Here is a 22,269-nt window from a genome sequence, read left to right as displayed (position 1 = left end):
CTAATATAATAAAAATAAAACTTCTATCCAAATCAAATTACTTATTCAGTGCCATACCAAACTACCAAATTATTACTTTATATAACTGTAAAAATATTTTTTAAAACCAAAAAAGTCAAGAATATCATGGGAACTATTGGGGAAAAAATCTTAATTAAGGTGACCTCACTTTATGAGATCTCAAACTGTAATATAAACTAGTAATCATCAAAACAGCCTGGTACTGGCTAAGCAAGAGAATCATAGATCAATGGAATAGATTAGATACACAATATTCAGGGGTAAATGATCTTAGCAACATGATGTTTGAGAAACCCAAATAATCCTGCTTTTGGAATAAGAACTCGCTGTTTAACAAAAACTGCTGGGAAAATTGGAAAACATTATGGCAAGCAAATATTATGACCAAGCAATTTTCAGATGAAGATATCTAAGCTACCAATAATCATATGAAAAAATATTCTAAATCATTCTTGAGTAGAGAAATGCAAACTAAAACAACCCTGTGACACCACTTCACACCTCTCAGTTTGGTCAAAATAAGAGTAAAGGAAAGTGATAAATGTTTGAGAGGATGTGGCAAAATTGGGACACGTGCATTTTGATTGAGTTTTGAAATGATTTAACCTTTCTGGAGGAAATTTGGAATTATACCTATAGGACTATAAAGCAGTTCATACCCATTGATCTTGTAATAACATTACTTGATCTGTATCCCAAAGATATTTTTTAAAAGGTGGAAAGGATAATTTGTACAAAAATATTTATAGCAACTCTTCTTGTGGTAGCAAGGAATTGAAAATTGAGGAGGTATCCATCAATTGGGGAATGGCTTACCAAAGTTTGGTTTAGGTTGGTGAAGGAATACCATTGTGCTATAAGAAATGATAAGCATGATGATTTCAGAAAAAAGCTGGAAAGATCTGCATACGATTATGCAGAGTGAAATATACATAATTAAGAGAACATTGCACATAGTAACAGCAATATTGTATGATGATCCAATGAGAAAACTCGGCTAGTCCCAGCAATGCCATGATCTGGAAAAAAAAAATTTGAACTATATGATGTGGAATGGTATTCATCTCTAGAGAAAGGAATGTTGAGTCTGATACATGTGCCCAAATCACACTATATTTCACATAAGTGTATTTATGGTTTTGTTTTGGGGTTTTGACTTTCTATTAGTATGCTCCTACAAAATGACCTATATGGAGATGTGTTTTCAATTATAATACATATATGGCCCAGATCAAATTGTTTACCATCTCTTGTTGGAAGGGAAGGGGACAGTTTAGATCTTAAAATTTTGGAAAACTTGTATTTAAAATTATTATTGCATTTAATTGAGGAAATATCTTTGAATTAAATGAAAATTTAATTTAACAATTTAAATAAAATATAGAAGTGAAAAGAGGCAACAGTGAAGAGTAAGATAAGAACAGATTGTAGTTTGTGCAAAAGGTAATGTAGTGTTGTTTAAATATCATATGTGGGAAACAGTATCAAGTTCAGTTGGCAAAACCAGAAGGTAAATGAGAGGGAGTAATAATGAAAATCCAAGAAAAATGCAATGGAGGAAGATTATGAAAGTCTTTAGGAGTCAGAGGAATTTGTATCTCAAAGGAAATGAAGTCACTAAGGTCCTTGAACAGGAAAATGGCATGATCAAATCTACTCTACTCAAATGTGACAGCTGTATGTATGAAAGATGAATAATAGAGGAGAGAAGATGTATCCAGGGAGACTAATTAAGAGGCTGTTGCAATAAGATGATGAGGACCTGAATTAGGATGATTGTTGCTTGAGTGAAAGGAGAGAGTGGTGCAAGAGCCACCATTGAAGAGATAGAATCAACAAGTTGGGGCAAGTAATTGTATATAGAATGGGGGTAGTCAAATAAAAGTAGAAGGTTGAGTGTGCCTCCTGGTCATGAATGTAAATGACTGGAATAATAAAAAAGGTAAGAGGAGGAATGGTTCTAAAAGGAAAGGTAATAAGCTGTGATCTAGACATGATTTTAGATGTCTATGAGACATTCAAGTGGAAATATGTAACAAGTAGTTAGAGATGTAGAACTAGATTTGAAGAGAGAAAATGAGGGCTGACCAAGTACATTGTGGACTAATATGTATAGAAATGATGATTATACCCATGGAATTTGATGGCATTTCCAGCAGAGCCTTTGGTACACACACTGGAGATGAGACATAGATGTTAATCTTACAAAGGAAATCAAGAGGGAACTATCTTCCTGGTTAAAAAAGAAAGAAAAAGAAAACTGTGGCAAATAAAAAGTGTCTAGGAAAATCCAGGAAGGAGAAAATATCTAGGGAAAAAAGGTTATATTACAAAACCCAGTGAAGATATGCAGAAAGAGAGAGGGGAGAGAGGGGAGAAAGAGAGGGGAGAAAGAAAGAGGGGGGAGGTGAGAGAGAGAGGGTGGGGAATGACAAGTTGGAGGAAAATTTGGCTTTAAGTGAACTTTTGCTTTAGGGGCATTGATTTTAGAATTTAGCCTGTGTACATATAGATATAGGGTAGCAAGATCATAGAAAATGAAATACTGAAGATGAGAAAAACATTGGCCAGTGGAATTAAGGTACTAGAGCAGTTAACCTTCCAAAGGTAAGGGAGTCAAGAGACAGGTTAGTTTTGTCAAAAACTATAACTCATTCTCTGAGATAGAAGAGAATAAAATGGTCAAATTAGTCACAAAGATCCATAAACTAGACTTTAGATAAAGGTATTTCACCATTCAGAAAAATAGTTAGCTCTACCATCCAGCCAACAGTCATTCATTTTATGCATGTTGATACTATGAAGTGATGCAAGTAAACCTTAAATTCTGTTCATGTGGAGGGTCTCCAATATATCAACTGAAGAACTATTAAGAAAACAACCAAATGAAATTAATATGTCATAATGTTCTTAGTTAATTCACAATAGGATCTAATTATAACCATATTGTTCTGACCTACTCACAAACCATCTATTTGATTAAAAAATCTCAAATGGTGCTGGGAATTATCATGAAGATTTCTTGTCTTTATTTTATGGAATTTACTTTCCCTTTTATTGTTTTTGGAAAATCAATTTAAAATTTGCAGGTGCCTAAGAGTTATCTGTTATAGTTATTAATGACTGATATCACTTTTTCACTATTTTGACACACAATGTTGTTGATGAAGATCATGGGTAGAAAGCACCATAGACTATTTATAGTCATTCTCTATTTGGTCTTACTAAGTAACTGTGACCTGAAATACTTCCAGAATGTTATGTGAAGACAAAAAAGCTCAGTTCTGTATACAGAGAGCTAAATTTGCACTCAAGGACCTGGATTCAAATTCTTGATTTTCTAATTCCTATATGACTTTGGGAAACTCATTCAACCCCTCTGAGAGTCTGAGTTTACTATGTAAAGTGGAGAAAGGTGTACCCCAATGAACTTTTAGGTCTCTTCTTATTCTAAATGTATATGGTTCTATAAAAAACTCCTAGTTTTATAGTAGACAGGTAGATGAAACTGTGAATCGAACAATAGACCTTGAGCTAGGGATGATTATGTAAAAATCTATTCTCTGATGTTACATTTGAGACCCTGGGTGTCACTTAAGCTTTTTTTACTTCAGTTTCTTCTATTGTAAAATGAGAGTAATAATAGCACTTACTTCTTGGGATTGTTGTAAGGATAAGATCATATTGGCAAAGCATTTTTCAAAACTTATTTTTCAAATAAATTCTAGATATTAATAATATTATAATTTTAATTAGAAAAGTGAGTCTCTATCAGCAATCTATTGTAGACTTCAAGGTTTATTTTCATCACCAGGATTAATGCCTTACTTTATATTTGTAAATGGCCATTTGTTTTTTGGCATCTTTATATGTCCAAATATAATATTAGGAAGAAGATAAATGGGAAATGGTGATTTTAATATCAAACCTGTGCCAACAAATTTATTGTAAATAATTGTCTTGAGACAGCATTTTTGTTTATATTTCTGAGGTTAAAAAATCACATGTATTTGAACTTATAAAATGATTGTTATTATTTATATTTTGATCAAAAGAGGAATAAAAACCTAGTAGAGCAAAGTGAAGCATGAATTATTTTAGCATTTTTTTCAGGATGCCTCTGTTAGGGGCTTGATTAACATTTGAATCTAAAGGGAAAGAAATGGGCATTGTGGTGCATAGATGAAAACATGGAACCTTATGCCATAGGACAGAATGTTGACAGGCAAACATAAGCTTTTCTGCTGACATTTTTAGGGAAATAAAATGTTGGCAAGGAAGTCAGTACAACTTGAATAAAACCAACCTAAAGGTGATAGTCTAATGATGCATTGTGGGTTTGATTAGAGCAAATGAAGAGAGCCTAATTGAGACTGTAAAGAGGAATGAAGCGATGAAATTTGAAAACTTTGTTTCTCAGTGTTTAACCCTTATATTCTCATCTTAATTCCATATGGACATTATCAGGTTTCTTGTTCATTCCAGAGTTGATGTTCATGATGTTCTAGTGCCCACAAACAGCCTGTGAATAGAAATGAAAGAGTAAATGATAACAGAAGTTCTGCTCTAATCCAGCTAATTGCTATAAATTTTAATTGTGCTACCTTTACAAATTCCATCTTTAGACTCAATAGAATAGATCTCTGTAACAATGAAGTGTTCTGGGATTTACTAACAGATCATTCTAGATAATCTACTGGACTTGATGGATGTATACATTCAACTCAATGATAAACAGAACATCCGAATATAGGCACACATTTGGGGCCAAGAAGGAGTACCCACTCATAGATAGGCATGATAGCTCTAAGGCTATGTTTCTAGGGGTTAGCTGACAATGCCAGGTTTCTCAGCATTTATATTAGGCATTTTATTGTCACCGCCTCAAGTTTAGGGCCTGTGATCATTTGGAATTTTAGTGAGTGAAGGACTAGATCAGTAGCTATGATCTGACCTTCAAGATTCAGTTATCCAAGTCTCACTCAAAATATTTTGATATAGAAGTTATGATCATCACAAACAGTGGTGTAGAGAGCAGGATTCTTGCCTCAAGGGGAGAGAGAGATAGTGTACCTCTCCCAGATTGGTTTCAGAAATGGGAGTCAATGACTTCTCCAACAATTCTTCCTTGTCAACTAGACTCTGATTTCAAGGTAGTCTGGAAAAGAGGACCTCAAAATGCCAGACTGAAATTAGAGGCTAGAATGGAGGTTATTAGCAAATCTCCTGACCTGATAAAGGGAATCCAAGAGTCTGCTTTTGTGAATGAAGAAGAAATCCAGAAAGATAAAGCTTCAAAATTCAGGCCTCCAGGAACTCTGGGTTAAATATATACAGGGCCCTGAAGGTATATATATATATATATATATATATATATATATATATATATATATATATATATATATATATATATATATACATACCTGAGGGTACATCATACTAAAGATCTAAGGTGAGGGAAAACCAAAGCGAAAATAGGAAAAGAAGGAATACAGGAGGTCACAGTACAGTATCAACATTAGAGCAAAATAAACAGCACTGTCATTCTGTGAATGTAAGTTGATAAAATCCTAGTCAGAGGTGACTCTTCTTTAAGGAGATTCTTTCTTTCCTCACATTTCATTATTTAGGAATACCATAATAACTTTTAAGGTTGGGAATGACAAGTTTTCCAACTAACAATGTCTGGCTTCCACAATACTGCCCCTGTCATGCAAATTGTTGTACTTTAAAATTGAAAATGTAAAAGAAGCTTGTTCAGTTTCAGTAAGTTTGTTTTAATGAAAACTGTCAGATATATAATTATGCACTCAAAGGTCCTATAATGATTCAACTGTACCTCCTAGTTTCATATTCGGAAATATTTTCAAGGAAAATATATAAGCAAGGTAAGTTTTATTGCCCTCAGTTTATTTATTTATTTTTTTTGGTTCTTCATAATCTCTTAAGCAGCTATAAAATCTAATGAAAATTGAATAATTTATCCACTGTCTTAAAGTGCTAATGCATTTTTCCTTCTTACTACCATTATGTAGTCTATATTGCCTGAATTATTTTACAAAAGAATTATTATGAAGATTTTAATTATGTCTATGTGGTTTAATTACCCGGTTGCATTGTTAAACTTAACTGAGACCATGGTATATTTCACTTGTTGTCAATTTCCTGAAGGGGGAAGTTGATTTGAATGGATTTAGTTTCCATACTCTCTAAACAAAAGTATTTACCTTATTTTCAGGAACATATTTATTTTTAAGTGCAACTTAGAAAGTCAGAGCTTAATTGCAAAGCTTGGCTTGAAATGGGGGAAAAAGTGTTAATGATAGAAAAAATGGCTAATCATCTTAATTCCCTTGGATTCTTTGTAGTGTCATTAATCATGATAAAGTCACAAATGTAATATCTAATGCAGTAGAAATTCTGCTCTAATTTAGCAACAATAACTGTCCACTTATTGTAAAGTGTTGCCCCCAAACCTAATGCAATTAATTTTTAATGCAATTTGGTCACATTATATAATATTATGCAAGATTGCAGATGTTGCCAAAATGAAGATTGATGCAGCTGATTAAAAGCACATTACAAATTGAAATAATTTCATTTAAAGTGTTTATGGGGATATTTGGGTAGACACAAACAGCATCATTTAGGGATAGCTTTAACATTACTCTAGTGCTTTCTTGAGCAAACATTTTGATTAAACAATTTGATAAATTTACATTTATATTTTCCAGAACAAATTTTTTTTACAAAAACAATGGAAACAGTGCCTAAAGACCTATAAAAGAGTGATATTGCTTATAGCCATGGACCTTTTCTAGCTAGTATTACATAGTGACCAGCTACCTACATGAGGTAGCATAGTTCAAATAAGTACAGAAAATATTCTGTTAACAATAAACTGTGAAGGGAATAGCCTTTGACAAGTCTCTTGTGAAATAATGTTGGTTGCTCTGAGATTCTCAACTCATTTTCTTTAATAATTATTTCCTAGTATACTGGTAGTTTAAATTATAATAATTATTTAAGGATACAGTCTTTGTAACATACCTCAACAGATTCTCACTACATTTTGGCCCCATTTTGTATCTAGAGCCACATAGCTAGTAGATTGTAGATTTAGAGCTCAAAGGAACATTAGGGATAATTTAGTCTTGTCACTTTGTTTTCATATGAGTACACTGAGACTTAGAGACAGTGACTTCTTTAAAGACTACATGGAAAATAAGGGGGTTCTTTCCTGTTCTGTTAGCATTTTATGAATGTTACTCTGATTATTCCTGCCTATCAACATCTAGCAATTGTGATGAATGAATTCATGCCAAAAATGCTTAGCATGTATCAAGACTCACTTAGAAAAAATACATTCTCCACAGTAAGGTTTACAACTCTTACAAGATTTTATATCTTATTTATCCCACATGTAAGTTTATATATTCTTGACAGAAGATGTAAAAAATACTGATTCATTTTTTATTTTATAGTAGTATAGGATTTAGAAGTAGGGATAAAGGGACCATCTAATCTAGTGATGTCATTTTACAAATGAAAGCATGTAGACCCACAGATATTATGCACTAGGACACATAGGTCATAACCTTCAGATCCAAGGTTTGATAGACAAGACCTCAAATTCCAGAGCTATGGATTCTTCTTTGGTGGTTAATAGAGCATTAAACTGGTATTCCAAAGTGACTAAACAATCATCTCTAAGTGGTTCATTTCCAGATCTAAATATCTGTTCCTTTATCTCACTGGAGCTCCATTGCCAAGTTCCTTTGAAACATTAAACTGAATTTACTGTAAATATCTCAAACTTTCCTAATCCATTATCTTTCCGTTTCTCAGCTTTACTATTCCTGTGGAGAGGACCACCAGCTTTCTAGTCACCCACTTTCATTTACTCCATATAATTAATTTTTCTCAGTGTTTATTGTTTAAACCTTCTCCCTATCTCTTGTACATATCCCCTGTTCTCAATGCACAAAGCTATCTCCCAGGTGTAAGTTGTCATATCACATTTGAAAAAACACAATTGCCTCCTAGGGGCTCACCCCTTCTCAAGTCATTTCCCCCTCTGATCTAACCTCTGTAGAGAAGTCATATTTGTTTTCTTACATTGCAAGTCTGATCAAATCTTCCTACTCAATAAACTTACGTGGCTCCCTATTACTACTAAGATAAAATATAAAATCAGCAAAATTAAAGTCCTTTCCAACCTAGCCCTTTCCCTTCTTTCTAATATTCTTCCATCATTCTCTCTCCACATACTCTATGATCCATGGATCCATGGTCTTCATACATCAACTTTTATCTTCCAAATCCATTTTAAAAATTTTATTTTATACTAAAGTTAACCATCAAAAAGAACTTTTCCAATCACATAGAAAAATACATGAGGATTCTACTTGACATTGTGAATTTCCATTTTCTACTGCATGTTTTTAAGAAAAAGTATATTTTAAATGATACACATCACTTTCAAAATTGCCCTGCTTGTCTCTTTCTTCTAAACTTCTTTTTTCTTTTATGTGCGCTTAATTGTAAAATGACCCTCTTATTTTTGGAGATGGAGTATCACCTTTTGACCCTTCATATCCTTCTCCTAAATAATCAACAGAATGAAAGGCAAAATACACAAACAAAATAAGCACTTTCAAGCAAAATAAATCCATATAGCGGCCACGCCCCAAATTATAAATCAATATCAATCACTCTTTTTCAGAAATTTGGTAAAATGATTCAACACAGAGTCTCTCGAAAGCATTGGTTAATGCTATAATCAGATTTCTTTTGTCATTTGAAGTTGCTTTTCTTTATAATAATCTTTCCTATGTACAAATTGTTATCCTAACTCTCTTCATTTTTTTTCTCCTGCATCAGTTCATACTACATAGGTTCTTTGAATTTGTCTCTCATAATTTCTGATTGTTCAATAATTTTGCATTATACCCAGATACCAATATTTCTAGCCTTTTCCCTATTGTCTAAAAGTTAATTCTAAGTCATTATTTTATATTCTAGTTCTTTTCTTCCTTTCCTCTTTAATCTCACTTTGAAGATGATGGAGATTGTTTTACTTTTTTATCTTTATTTCCTAGTATAGTACCCCCTTTTAGTTCCCCTACCCTGGTTCCCATTTGTTTCTTTGTTGAGTTTGAAATATTTCTATCCCAAATTATTTGTAGAATCATCCTTCCTTTATCTGTTTCAGAGAGTAGTACGCTAACTCCCCTACTCTTTCCTCTAGGATTATATATTCCTATGTCCCCTGATCATGAGAAATAGAAATTCCCAAGAATTTTCATCTAATATTTCTTACCTGCTTCCAAGAAGGGTCCTACCTGTGTGGCCCTAATGCTTGCCTCTTCCAAGAATCCTTCCCAGATAATCTAATTCTCTCTTCTTTTATGTGTACATTAATGCTGGCATATATAATACATACATACTACCACTATGGCAGTTGTTTATGTATTTTGATTGTTTATTGCTAACACCTCAAACCATTCCGGGAAAATAATTATCCTGTTCTTAAAAATCTTTAGGCATGAGAATTACATGATCTATTGGCACAAACTGTACAAATCATGACCTAGTTCCAGCTATCCTGATCACTGACATGGGTAGTTGAAAAGATGGCAGGTAATTGGATGTCTCTCATATCAACAGCTAAGATACATAATATTAGTTAGGAGTAGACTAAAGGGTAGTTAATTGGAACCTCTTCTTGGAGATTCACCTGAAGATTCTCTAATCTAGAAGATAAATAGTAGTAGTAGTAAAAGAAACTAGTTGGAATAATGTCAAGATGCATTATAGAAGTGTTAATAATGTCAACTAGCTAGCTTGAAGTACATAAGACTAAGGACTAGGCAGCTAGAATACATACAGTTCCAATTAATAATGTTGACATTCTGGGTTTGGAATATTTCAAAAAGTCTCAACCTTAGATATGAAATCACAGCTAATTTGATCACATTGAAACTGAAAACCATTGTGTCTGAAATGGACAGGATAAGATTAATATGACCTAATCTGAAACTTATGAAGCAGTTGATTCTATGCTTTTTACAAGGATTTTGGCCTCTCATCAAAGCCCATTACTATTTAGTCCTTTCTCACTAGGCTGTGAACTCACTTTGAGATCCTGTCTGATTTTGTAGTTCTACTCAACCAAGTACCCTAGGCATTTCCATTCTCTAAAATTCCAGAATGGCATGGGCCTTAAACTCTTCTTGCCCTGCCAGGAGTACAGGCAAGGAAAGATGGGATGGGGTGGATAGAAATGGAGAATCAAAAAGGTCTTGTATAGTGATACTTGATAAGACATAGGCAATATTTTTTGAAAGTAGTGAGCTGGAGTCCACTGGAGTCTAATGAACTACAGACCACATAGTTAGTAGGAATGGTTCAGTGGCCCAATCTGGTAGCTTCTTGGATATCTAGGCATAGTAAACCTTCTTAAAGGACAGTCATTCCTATTCTCCTACCAATAGTATTCCCCTTAGGTTTTATTGACAGTCAGCCACAATTTATGGGTACTTTTCTAGTTGTTAGATCATCTAGGATGCCTTCCTGTTTACCCAAATAAGCATCCACCACTGTGTTTTGGTTAGTTGGGGGTGGGGGAATGGGAAAAACCAGTGTTAAATTCTACAGTTAGAAAGAAGTGTGTGATATTAATGGAGAAATGAATGAACTTTTTATAAGAGAACTCTGAAATGAAGTTCCTTGGGCAAAATGAGTTTTGTGAGCAAGGAATTACATGATTAATGATATGATGATGATACATACAATAATAATAATAATAATAACAATAATAATAATGGCAAACTTCATCTCCAAAAGTGAAAGAATTGCGATGAAGTTCATTGAAATTAAGGATTAACATTGCAGTGGGGTGCAGGGGTTGAAAGAGCTCTATTGATTTCCCTACATAACCAACAAGAATTTGTTAAATACATGTTATATGGCATATTGGTGCCAAACACTAGATATGATAGCCTGTGAATATTTCTTATACATATGAACATGTGATAATATTATGAATGGATCTATGACAACAAAAATATATTGACTAGATTATCTATGCTTGTTCAGAGATTCTTAAACCTGGAATTTATTAATTTGTTGGGGATTGTTTGTTTACAATATACACTTATCATAATGCCTGATACATAGTAGAAACTATATATGTTTTTGAATGGCTATCTAATTGATAATTTTATTTCAATACAATCAGTTTCCTTCTTTATCCTATGCTCTTTTTTGCATATAAAAGCATGAATCATAATATTGCCAAAAAATCCTGACAGAAATTTTTCATTAATGCTAGACCAAATTATTCTAACTTTTCTAGCTACTTTCCTATTATGGTATAATTGGACTATAGTTACTTGCCTACAAACACAAGGATCTTATTGACATAGAAGTATGTCTGAAATGAATTCTTCCTCCTGAGAGTTGGAGTTGGTGGTTATGGTGATAAGTTTAGCTTGTATGCAAGAGTCCCATAAGCTAAAGTTGGCACATAAAATCAACAAGTTAAAGGTGTAAATGAATGATTGTGAAATTCTCAGTTCAGAAGAGGATTTGGAGGGATTTTCTCTCTCAAGGCCCTTTGGATTCTAGCTTTTGGGGTAAAATGTCTTCTCATTGGTTCTGTTTCTCATGGTGGAATTTGATTTTAAAATTCAACTATAAATAATCACACACAAACACACACATATATGTATATATACATGCATATGGCACCATACCAAGACTCATGAAATCTGATGCTTTCTTAATTTAAGGTCAACCACAAATATCCTAAATTCATTAGTATAGGTACCTGTATGATACTGGTCCTCTTTTAATAGATATTTCTGTGCTTCAAACTCTTCCTTTAGCACCTGCTCCCCCAAGGTTCTAGAGGATTCTGAGGAATTGTTTCACTATTAAGGTTTTGCATATATAATTCAGCCAGTGAATATTAGTTAATATCAATTTCCAAGGCAGATTTCATTAGTTGTTAGAAATGAATGATATAGATGTCACAAATATATTTCCTCAAATTCTGAATCGCCCTCTCCCAGAAGTACAGATAGAAGGTGGGGGAAAGTGACCTAAGTTTATAGTGCCCATGTAGTCCATGTATTACACCATGATTGCTGGAAGTCCATTTTTTGCCCTTTGGCGATGGCTCATAAAATATATTCTAGGTTTCCTTCCTTGCTAGGCTCCTTGTATCATCTGGAGGCTGCTTTTCCTCAGGGAGTCTAGTTTGTCTTCTGTTTCTAATACATACACTGCCCATAATTGTTTGGCATATACTGCAGTAGATCCAGTGAAAAAATTTCAAATCTTCTAATCTCTGGATGTGCACAAAAGATTTTTTCTCATGGTCTTTTCCAAAAACGTTTCCATTCCAAACCAATGAGTGCTCAGTTTCTCAACTGGCTTGCAATTTTATTCAATATGCTTTCTGAGTAGGAAAATTCCATTTGATTTTGTGACTTACATTTCTTTCATCTTGTTTCAGAACTTTTTTTAATTGTTGTGGATTGGTTCAATAAAGTTGTTCTTAACTTATTAAGGTAATTTCTTTAAGTATGTTTAGGTGGGCTGATTAAATTGACAGAGGCCTACCTCCCCTCTTCCTCATTCAGCCTAGAAGAATTTATTACAGATTATCTACCTGGAAAAAAAAAATAAAGATCTTCTAGCCCAATCCCTCTCATTTCATAGATCAGGGGGAAAACTCATACAATTACATTACTTGCTAGGATTTGAACTCATGTTTTATGGTTTTAACTTATGCACCTTTTCCATTTCACCAAAATACTCTGATACCTAGAAGTGAGTTGTTTGGGAGCAAAAATATTATAATCAAAATATTTGATAAATGTCTATGCTGCACAAATCCCACTTTATTAGACAATAAAGCATTTAAATGGGAGCTACATATCAAAGAGGCACTTAAAAAGCATAATCTAAAAATAATGTGCTCCTTTATAAAAGAAAAAAACTTTAATGGAGGCAGAAATATCACTGGGGTAGGGTGATTCATACTTTTTAATAATATACCAGCATTAAAGAGGTATATTTTCTCCATTCAGTGAGGTCTTCTGATCTGCCATCTTTGACATAAAGCACTTTTCCTAATCATCTGATTCTTTTCCTGGAGTTCACCTTCCCCCCATATATGTATATATAAACCTGTATATGTGTACCATGAATAGGTTCCCCCATTATTCCAGTGGAACTTGGGGGGTAGGAAGGCTATTGTCAGTGCCTTGCCATTTGTGTCTGGACTGTTTGGAGGAGGGGAAAGTTGCCCTCTGCACCATGATGACTGTATTCAGTCAGGATGGACTGTCTTATATACTCTACTTGTGTACTCCTATATTCCAAGTGCCAGAATTCCCAGGTGTCTGGGGAAGGGTTGTGGTTTTGAGGCTTTAATGAGTATTTCCCAAAAGGAGTGACCAGGCATAATGCAGAAGAGTTGAATAAATTTTCCAGTCAGATCTAACTGCTGTGAAATAAAGCAGAGTTCAAAACGCTGAGATCAAAGAGGTTATTAAACTGAGTTAATGTCTTAGGGTTATTCAGTGAATAGATCTAGCCAGTGCAGATTATGGAAAACTTGAGTTAAGCAAACTAGATTGAAATATTATGCTAATATATCTGAGATGGACAATTTGAGCTGACCATTTGTTATACCAAAGCTCTAGGGTTTATGTGTAGGGTAGGTGCAGGGGTACACAGGTATGTTTAGTGCTATATGACAACCGTCATTCAAATAATCTCTGTAGTCTGTTCTTTACTCTTATGAAGGAGGGTGGGTGGAGCATACACCATTATACTGTGTTTCTACTAAACATAAAGACTCTACCTTAATCAGAAGTGCCTTGACTACTTCATTAGATTGCATAGTAATTTGCCATGACAAGAGAAAGGTCTCCCTGTCACATAGTGTAACATAATGTTTTACAGCTTTTTAGTTCCATTAGGAAATTGGTGCTCAATGTCAAGCTTTCCAAGTCATAATATAAATAATTTAGGAAATCCATAAGATGTTTATAAACTTTCCTCCTTTAAAATGTAGCATTTTTTTTTCATTTAAACATTACTTGTGGAGGGGAAATGACAAAGTTGAAGGATTCTATGGAGGAAAACATGAGGCCAAATAACTAAAATCAGAATATTTAATGTTATGTCATATTGTATTTATACTTTCCTAAATTTGTACTTTGTTAGTGTACTTGCTGTAAAATGTGAGATATAATTAAAAAATCACTCAAAGACAACTCATTGTAAACAGAATTGACAACTATGCCACATGCATTATTTTGTACTTACACTTGTCAAATATCTCATGCTTATGATGGGATGATCTACTGTAGGGACGATAAATCAAGAATAGGTTTATTGGTTCAAATAAGTGAGGTATCTCAAAGCTGGATCTGACCATAACTTTTTCTAAGAGTTGATGCCCTTATGTTAGGTGAATGTGGTGTGTGCTGGACTGACACATATAAGCATCCCCATGAGAATTTCCATCCACCATAGTTAGGCCACAAAAGAAGAAAGGTCTGAGGAAAATCTGGTAAAGTGACTTACCATTGTCAATTTCCATCAAAGAATGGAATTTTCCAGGACCTGTTCACCTAAGCCATATGGACCTTTCAAAATTAGTTATCATTTACAACATTCTTTTTGTGAATAATTATGGTTCTGGAGTTATGCATGCCAGATAGTTAATTTTTCATTGTAAGACTAACTCAAACAATCTATGTGGATTGTGATTTTGAGGTAGACAAAATGGCAGAAGAGAGAACTTCAATTAGAAGAAATCAGTAAGCAAAGATTTTCTAGATGGACAGAGATGAAGATAGGGCAGTGGTGGCAGGGGAATTAAGTGCTCTAGGAAAGAGAAGTCAGTAGTCTTACTAATGTTCTGAGTTGACCACATTACTGCTCTGCTCAAAAACCTTTAGGTTCTCACCATTCCCCATTGCCACCAGTTGTAAAATACAAACTCCTTAGCCTGGCATTTAAGCCTCTCTGTAATCTGGCTCTAAGTTACTTTTTCTGACTTAATATTTATTTATCTTTTACTCTGAGTTCTAGCCAAACCCAATGACCAGCTGTTTCCTAGTCTCAAGGTATAGTATGATAAGTAGGCATGACAAAATAGAGCCCACCTCCTAATCAGAAAGACTTGGGGGTCAGCTGGGTAGCTCAGTGAATTGAGAGCCAGGCCTAGAGATGGGAGGTCCTGGGTTCAAATATGACCTCAGACACTTCCCAGTTGTGTGACTCTGGGCAAGTCACTTGACCCACATTGCCTAGTCCTTACCACACTTCCAAGACGGAAGGTAATGGTTTAAAAAAAAAATAAACCTGGATTTTCAATTCTCTCTTCTCATATGCTGGCTGTGCTACCTTTGGGAAGACACTGAAAATCTCAGTGATCTAATTATTTCTCTAGGATTGTAAGTTTTAAGTTGCAGGGATGCACCAACCTGCACGAATGTTAATGAGTTCCCAATAACAGTGACATCATAGGCTTCGTCTCTATTCTTGTCATATTCTATAGTATTCCACATTTCTGTTCATACCTGCAAACTAACACCCATATCTGGAATGCATTCCTTCCTTACTCGTGTCTATTCTAATTCTTTTCTTCCATCTGAGCCTTTGCACATCCTCTAAGAAGGCTGCTCTGATCCTTATTCCCAGGTGAAAGTCATCACTTACTCAATACATTTTCCTAGAAGATTTTGCCTGGTATTTTGATGCCATCCTATCCTATCATCCTTACCCATGGGCATGACATAAGGATCATTGTCAAAGGCTGTGGTGTTTTGTTTTGTTTTTCATCTTTTCATCTTCAGTACTTAGCAAAATGCCTTGAACCTATTAGGTATTCAAAAAATAATTGCACTGAATTAATGGATATCATTCCACAATGAAACACCGCAAATCATATGTATTCCCCCTCATCTCCATTATACACTCATACATTGATCGGCATTCTGTGTTCCAATTGTCTTCCATTGCTGTTGTTACTCTAATTTAGAAAATAATGAGGTTCAGTTTTAGCTGTGTTAGAGTGTTATTTATATTATAAATGTCTTATAAGCAATTAATAACTGAAATAGGCATTACACCCTATTGTCAAAATAAATATTTAACATATTCTGAAGCCTAAACATTTTGGGGGGAAATATTCAAGGAAAACCTTTGTGTAGCTCAGCTTACATTCTTTTAGAATACAGATTAGGTCATTAAAGGATCACACATTCCCTACACTTATCAGTGTTTACATACAGTGAAGACTATTAATTGAATGAGCATGGAGAACACTGATATACCATCTCACTTTATCAGAGGGCTACTTTTCTGTCTTTATCAATACATTCTGCCCTTAATCCTCAAGATTGATAAAAAAAATAAATGAGCCATTTTGCCCCTGTCCCTTTTTGTCATTGCTTTACTTTGTCACTGAATTTGTAGCCTCCTCCACAACCTCTTGGGTTTTGTGATGGTACACACAAGTACAACTCCTGCTAGACAATAAGCCCTCTCAGTTGATTAACTGTTGGAATATGTAGAAGTAAATTGGTGAGAAAGTTTGAGGAATCTCTTTTTTTATCAGAACAGAATGGGGCCACACATAAGATAAAATAGCAATCTATTCATTCAGAACTTGTAATTGAAATCAGAGATAAAGGAGATCAGAGTTGAACCATTTTTACAAATGGAATACTCAAGGGTTCTTCTCCTAGATTTACCTTTTAATTGTTTTTTCCAAACACTTTTTGAAGAGGAATTCTACAGATTTTTATAGTCTATTCAAGAGATAACAACATAGTTCTAGAGTCATAGTATAAATGAAAACATAAATTATAGATGATGCATTGTATTATAGAGATGCTGATCTCAAAATGTACTCACTTCTTATTCCCACTAATTTCAATCTCTTTCTAACTCATTAGTAATGATTTCTAATACTACTATATCTATGAAAATTATATTATCTATTTCAATATTATAATATGCATGTAATGATATTTTTGTTTTTTGATGAAAAATGAAAAGCAATCAATGTTAACCATAGATTCATAAAATATCAGAACTAGAAGAGGAATAGGGAATAAGGCATCCCTCTTATTTCACAGATGAGGAAACAGGCCTAGGGAGATTGTGACTTGCCTTTATAACCAGTGAAAAATTACATTGAAAAAGTAGGATAAATGATATCATCAAAGAGATTCATGAATGAAAAAGGAAATGGACTGGTTCATGTAGTAAGAGAAAGACTAACAGATGGATGACCCATGTGCTACATATGTACGAAATTAATGTCAAGAGATCTAAGTCTCTTATATATTTATATCCCTTTATTATTCTTTCCTTTCTTAGTCTCAGTATCTTCATGGGACTATCTAGTCCACTGCAAAAATGGCAATGTTTGATCACTAATATCATAGCCCTGTAGTAATAACATTTAAATAAAGAGGAGTAATATTGATAATGAAGACAATGCTGATGATATTGAAAAGCAGAATTGGTTTAAGCATTGGGAAGACTTAAATTAAAATGCTTTCTCTAACACACCCTGGTTGCATTACCCTGGATAAGTGGAAACTTAATAAAGCATATATATTTTATCATAAAATAAAGCCTCCATAAATGAAATAACAGAATCAGCTCCCAAATAAAATGAGGTTAATGATCCCTTTAGGATCCCTACTTTATAGAAAAAAATTTCTCTATATACATTTTACAGATGGGCAAATTGAGGCTAAGAATGGTTAAATTACTTTCTTTTTCTAGCTTACACATCCCTACTTCTTTCAAATAATTCCAGAGTTATCATGGTTTCTACTTCCTCTATTAATCTTCATTAACCTCCTCTGGATGTACTTTGTTAATGTGTTGAGTAACTTGCCCCTGATCACATAGTCAGAAGTGGGATTGGAATTCTGGTGTTCCTGATTTAAAATATAGCACTCTATCCATAGTCTCCATGCCAGTTTAACCTAAAATAACAATATATTAACTTAAAATGAATTATATTAGCTTTGTTTATACCCATAGTCACCTGTATATTTATAATTGTATTCCTTTTCAAAAGAATGTGACTTTTGAATTAAAACATTATAGAATCTTCTATATTCATTTTCTTTAGAATCATTAGATGTAGATTGAGAGCAATAGAGCCATGAAATCTTGGAGAAAATAATTTAAAACTCTAAACCATGACATTATAATGGCCCCCATTCCAATGTTGGTCCAGTAGTGTTTGGGAGAATATTTCTGGTCCTTGGGGTAAAGGATTGTAAAAGCACCTCTGAAATTAGGGTATATAATTTCCCCATTAACCAACTACCACCAACCCCACATAAATATTACAGAGTTTTAAATTTTCATAAACCATAATCTATAATGGCTCCCAGAGTACCAGCTATTTTCTCTCCACTACATATCATGCATTTTTAACTGTTTGTAATTACACAATTAAACAGTAGACCATTGAGCCTCACAGGAGCTATTAGCTCAAAATGTGACAAGTTCCATATCTTTGCACTAGAGATGGCTCTTAGAATCATAAAATCTTAGAGTTATGAGACACCTCAGAGGTCATCTACCCTGACCCCTTCCACAACACACATTTCCAACCCTTACAAGTAGCCACCTAGCTACCATTTGCATATCTGTTAATGAGGAACTCACTACATACCAAGGCATGTCATCCTGTTTTGCTCAGCTAATTAGAGAATATTCTTTTTGGTGAATCCAAAGCTCTCTCTCCTTTCCTTCTCCCACTTTCAACTTAGAAGGAGAATCTTAATGCATTAATAATGGGATTCATTCCTAACAATTCAGTACCTGAAGTGAGCTACTGCCTCTCCACTGCTGTTACTTTATAGAAATTTGGAGCCTTTGCAAGTTTTCAAGATGAAGAAGTAATCAGACATTGGGGCCCTAGCTAAATGAGGCATTAGAGAGCAGAGAAGCTATCAAGGTAAAGGAAAAAATAGTATATTAAGGAGATTGGAATGAATGTCCTCTCTTCCCTTGATATTCTCCAGAGCTCTACAATGAGTAAATTAAACTCGTCAAGAATACCTACCAATAATACTAGAACCAACATGTCCTGGACTAGGAAATGAGTTTGTTTGTTTGTTTGTTTGTTTGTTTTTCATGTGAAAGACCATTTATGTTCTTAGACATGTTGACTTTAGGAAGAAGGATCTGACTTAACCACACTTCATCTCACTGTCAAAATTCAAACACAAATTACATTCAGTCACAGACTCAGGACAGCAAAGGACTTTAGATATCTTTTAGTCATTTAAAACAAAAATTCTTTCGCTATCCAAAAAAAGTGAGTATCAGAATTTTACTTAGGTTCTCCAGTAATGTTTCCTATTTATTGCCTTAAGATATAGCCCATCCTCCTTTGAGGCAACAATAATTATTAAATAAATTTGGCTTTTTATGAGTTCATATCTGTTCCTCTGCAATTTCTACTCCTTATTGTCTCACTTTCCAGTACTCATGTTCAAGGACTTCTGACACAGACATGTTGGTAAAGTATAGATGAACTCAGAAGGAGGTTAATAAAGAAGCTGGTGTTGAATCAGGGGCAGATTTCTTGAAAAACCTCTGGATGTACTCTATGCTTAAGAATTCAGTCAACTTGCTGGATAGTCCCATGTATTACATTTCCCTGGAAGGCACCCAATGAGGAACACAGTTGGACACACACAAAAATGGCATCTTAGTAGAGCCTCCAGATTCATACTTCCCTGTTATAAAGAAGTATCAATTTAGTCCCTTGTTCTTCTTTCTGAAACACTTAGCTCTATCACTATAGTTTAAGAACTAATATAAACAACAATTCTGAAACTAGGGCTATATCTTCTTTTATTTATTGTTTATAATGAATATTAAATTGAGAGGTATTCTGGGTTTGTTGTTACTATTATTTTGGCAACACCAACTGTCTTCTTGCCCCACCATCAATTACTATTATTTTCTAATTGTTTTAATTGGTGGGACCAAACAATTCTAATAATTCTTCTAAATGAAAGGTCTTGAAATAATTGAAAACAACTATCATTTTTTTTTAGCTTTCCTTTCTTCTAACATAGATATTCCTCCTGCCTTATAAAAGATCCTCATTTATCATAGTATTCATTTCCTCTACTAATCTTAGATATCTTCCTCTGGAAGAATCCTAGTATATATCCCCAGATATAAACAAAGATATAGATATTCCCCCAATTTATTAATGTGCTTCTTAAATGTGTTTTAATATTGAATACAGTACTTAAGATATGATCTCACTTGGGTTCCTAAGGTAGAACTATTATTCTCTTATTCTGGACATAAAACCTAGCTCAGTGCAGTCTACATTTATATTAGAGCTTTAGGATGCCATGATAAAGCATTATCTTATGTTGAGTCTGCAGTTTGTTCTCCCCGTCAGTGCTTTCCCAAATTAATTATTATCTAACCACACTTGCCTTATATTCATACCTTCATACTTCTTCAGGTGATTGTTGGAAATTATACGAAGCACTGATACTTGAAATTTACTCATGGTAGTCCTTACTATTAGTTTGGCCCACCATTCTAGCATGTGGAAATATTTTGGGGTCTTGATTTTGTCATTCAATAAGTTAACTTTCCACCTTTATGACCTCTGCAAATTTACTAAGCATTTCTATCAAGCCTTTATAGAAATCTTTGGAGGAAACATAATCCCAGCCAGACCTGAATAAAGAAACACATGCTAAAGATCTCTTTTTCCAGGTTGACTTCGGTCTTTAAATCACTTTAGGTCAGGTCATTTCAACCAGTCCTAAACCTTATGCTATCATTCAGCTCAAATTTTTTCACCTTTTTCATTTTCATATCATGAAGAATATTGTTAAATTCAGTTTTGAAATATACGAATAATTTGGGGGCGGAGTCAAGATGGCAGCTTAGCAAGCAGCAAAAGTTCAGACCTCGTGGAAGACCCTTCCTTACCGATACAGACTGAATGCTCTTAGGGCACCGAAATTCAATCTGAACAACAGGACAGAAGCGGGGAACCCTCCTTCTGGACTCAAATCAAAACGTACTCCCCCCCAAAAGCCGGAATCCGAGAATACTCAGGGCTAAGGGGAAGGCAGAGCGAAGGTCCCAGGACCCCTCCCCCACAACCCCTAGGGCTGAGCCCCCAGCAGCAGCGGGAACCTCTGAGCAAGCAAAGGTGCTGGTTTGGAGGGTCTACCTTGTGAGCAGCGGGGCACCAGGCTCAGAGCATCCAGCTTGGACAGCAGGGAGGAAGCCAGGGAAAAACAGGCCATGGCTGGGTCCCTCCATTGGGCTCCAGTCTCACACTTGCCTCCGCACATCTAGACCAATCCAGTTGAACTAATCCCATCCGAACTCCTCAGAGTTTAGGGAGGCATGGACAGAGGAGAAGCAGCTGGAGAGACCTGGAGAGAGCCTGGGCGGCCCAGCCTTCCAGGAGTCTTCAGAGCCTCAGTGCTTCATACCACATACAGCCCAACCCAATTGAACTCAATCCAATCAAAAGCCTCCAGAGGACAGGGAAGCTAACATTCCTCCCATAGAGACTGTACCAAGAGATCTGACAAAGCTCTAAGAGGGGAGACTGACAGCCTCAAAACCAAAACAAAATGAGAGGAGCAAGAGCACAGCCAAATACGGGGAGCAAGGAAGGGGTAAACTCGAGCAAACAACAGAAAAAGAAGAAAGAAATTACAACAGACAGCTTCTGCACAGGTAATGAGCAAAGAACAAATGAAACAGAGGGGGAGGACCCAGCAAAGAAAAAATCAGAAATCCCAGCGAATTGGATACAGGCTTTGGAAGAACTCAAAATGCAATTCAAAACACAATTAAGAGAGGCTGAAGACAATTGGGAAAAGAACTTAAAAACTAAGATAAGTCATCTGGAAACAGAAAATAGTGTCTTGAAAGCCAAAATCAACCAGCTGGAAAATGAGGCAAAGGAGATGAAAGATGAGGCAAAGCAGATGAAGATGAGGTGAAGAAGATGAAAGATGACCTCCAAAGAAAATCCGACCAAATGGAAAATGACGACCAAAAAACTAAGGATGAAATCCAGAATACAACAACTTGAATTGAGCAACGTCACAAGGCAGCAAGACACTATAAAACAAAACCAAAAGAATGAAAAAATTGAGGAAAATATGAAGCATCTCATTC

The 22,269-nt window shown here is 34.8% G+C and overlaps 1 protein-coding gene and 1 long non-coding RNA gene across 8 annotated transcripts in view; one reads left to right on the top strand and one right to left on the bottom strand.

Moving 5' to 3' along the window:
- The window catches only part of NCKAP5 (NCK associated protein 5), a 1,174,517-nt gene that overhangs the window by 679,133 nt on the left and 473,115 nt on the right, over window positions 1-22,269 (top strand). The gene's annotated exons all lie outside the window — the stretch shown is intronic.
- LOC130454084 (uncharacterized) overlaps window positions 3,792-22,269 on the bottom strand; it is a 113,513-nt gene continuing 95,035 nt past the window's right edge. The window contains exon 4 of the long non-coding RNA XR_008911759.1: window positions 3,792-4,543. This is a non-coding gene — a long non-coding RNA (uncharacterized LOC130454084). The remainder of the gene's footprint in view (window positions 4,544-22,269) is intronic.

The sequence above is a fragment of the Monodelphis domestica genome, chromosome 4, assembly GCF_027887165.1.
Source record: "Monodelphis domestica isolate mMonDom1 chromosome 4, mMonDom1.pri, whole genome shotgun sequence".
Lineage (NCBI taxonomy): Eukaryota > Metazoa > Chordata > Mammalia > Didelphimorphia > Didelphidae > Monodelphis > Monodelphis domestica.
The sequence above is the reverse complement of the archived record's forward strand: the minus strand, read 5'-3'. Positions and strand labels throughout refer to the sequence as shown.